This window comes from Montipora foliosa, chromosome 3, assembly GCF_036669935.1.
Source record: "Montipora foliosa isolate CH-2021 chromosome 3, ASM3666993v2, whole genome shotgun sequence".
NCBI lineage: Eukaryota > Metazoa > Cnidaria > Anthozoa > Scleractinia > Acroporidae > Montipora > Montipora foliosa.
Genome location: NC_090871.1, coordinates 1953316 through 1955815, shown reverse-complemented (window position 1 = coordinate 1955815; position 2500 = coordinate 1953316).

Below are 2500 nucleotides of genomic sequence, written 5' to 3'. Positions count from 1 at the left end.
TCTTGAATTCAGGATTTTGGAAACTTAACTCTAACTCTAATGTCATAACTCTGTGAAAATAACTCTATTGCTAGTCAACCTCGTCGTTTCTTATAAAACTCCGTATTTTTTGACGAATACGGAAGATTTATAAAAATGCGTGCCACACGTGCAGCATGATCATTTTTGTTCTTTTTAACCAACAGCATCACTGCTGTTTCATGTTGAAATCTGTTGTCTATGTCCAATATGGCCGCAGCACGAATGAGGCCCATCGTACCCAGAAACATTTATCAAAAAGAAGCTTGATATAGCGAGATTCCAATTAACGCACAAAACGAGGAAGAATCCGACACTGAAATGCGTGCGCTCTATGCAATACTTTTCCAGTCGTATTCAAAACGTAGACAAAATCTAAGGACCGAAAGGGTCCGTCTAACTAATCACCGACCATTTTTCGCGCATTTTCTTCAAATGTCTCCTATATTCTATACACTCTACAGGTTATGCAATGGATGACATTTCGACCTGGCTCTCTCAAACCCTGTGGAATCAATGAGCTTTTTTCTTTCAACTGGTTAACATCGATTCACCGAAGTGGAGGTGGCTATAGGTGGTGGATACTTACCTCGCCGTTTCTCGGCTATGTAAATATCCACTGCTAGCCACCTTCACTTCGGTGAATAGTAGTTAACTAGCCACCCACACTGAAGTGAACAGATGTTAACTAGTTGACTAGTTAACTAGATGAAGTATATAGATGTGAGATTATGTTGCAAAAAAAGATGATTTTAACTCATTTATTCCTGAACCGATTACAATGAATCTCGGACTATTGAGAGCAAGCTAGCAAAACACCAAACCCACGAGATGATAATGCAACGAAAGAATGACCCGTTTTTAGCTGTACGAGGATGTCTTTGTATTTTTGAGGCTTCAAAACAGCAAACAATCACTCTGCCGTCAAGAACAGCACGATGTAAGCCGGATTGGCACAAGTTGAAAAACGAAAACACGGCTCCATATTATTCGACAAAAGATTTCTCCAACGATCGGGTGGGATGAGTAAGGGAATTTGTCACCAAGCACATAGGCAGGGTTTGTTATCAGTTGAACAGCAGTTAGAGCCTCACCAATGGCCAGGGTGAGAATGAGCATGTCGTAGGACTCAATTCAGGAGCTTTTTGTCGAGAACAAAGACAAATTTTATAATGGTCATCGTGTCTATAGCGTGCAAGACGGGACAAAAACCACTTCCAGAGCGGGTTGTAAAGGTTGTTGGTGTGGTGTTTGGGGAAGAATAACAACCGACTAGATACCAATAAACACAACTGATATCGCTTAATAACGGATACTGAAAATACACACTTGAGGAGAGCACATGCTAAAAATCACGTGACACGAGAGAACCAATTAACATACATAACAGTTGGTATAGTCGCAGACCTTATTGCGGTTGATGAACTGTTCACAGATTAGTTCATACATCCTCTGGTGATTGAATATCGTATCTTCAAACAAAAATATTTTAAGTTGCAACAGTGAGCAATTAATAACTTAAAGACATGAATTCTATTGAATGCACTTAGCCGAAGCTGACACAGAGTGCCACTCTGGTTGCCACTTCAATCGGAAAGATTTTGAGCTAAGGCCACACGCTGGGGTTCCTTTGAGACTAAATGGATATGACGTTTGTGGAGAACCAGTCAACGGAGAGGAAAGAATCGTTGTTTTAATCAACGGTTCTTTGTTCTTATCTTAGTGCAGAAAAGGAAACGATGAATTTAGTGGTCTCCTTTAGGACACGGCTGGAAATACTTTAAAACGGCCTTCTTTTGATGAGGAACGCAATGAAACTCTATTAGAGAGTTCAAAATATTTACTTTCTGACCGTGAAAAAGTGCATTAACCGGCGGCGAGCTTTATAAAGTTAATCACGTTTAGTTTACCGAGAAGCTTCTAGTATCTACTGTCTAAATTATGAGAAAATATTTGATTTTAAAAAAAATTCAACTTCCTATTAATGTATTGTTGAATATAATGGTCGTCCGGTGATAAAAGGAGAGGAGAGTTTTTTAAATTTAAATGACAAAGTCCACATCTGTGAATCAATGGTACCGGTCAAACAAAGAAAGCAGAAACTGCAGCTGTGGTTAAGTTGTTCGCTATTTTTTCAAGCATTGATCAGAAAAAAGGAAGAGTTTGACACTGTGTAAGGCAAGACAAACAAAATATTTCCGTTTCAATAAAGCCATGGAATTTTTTATTTGGTTTGCTACAATTTAGCAATCAGCTAAGAAAAATTAGGCGTTTTTAATTACGAATAAAGTTCCGTACACCCGATTTTAATTTTACCCAAATCCGCACCTCTGGAGCTGATTAGTAATTTCATTGTTTTTGACATTAGATAAAATGTTTTATTACACCGGATTTAGAAAAAAGAAGGATGAATTTAATTACTTAGGCCCGGTTCAAACGTCGAACTTCACATGTGCCGAATCTAATGCAAATGAAAGAATAC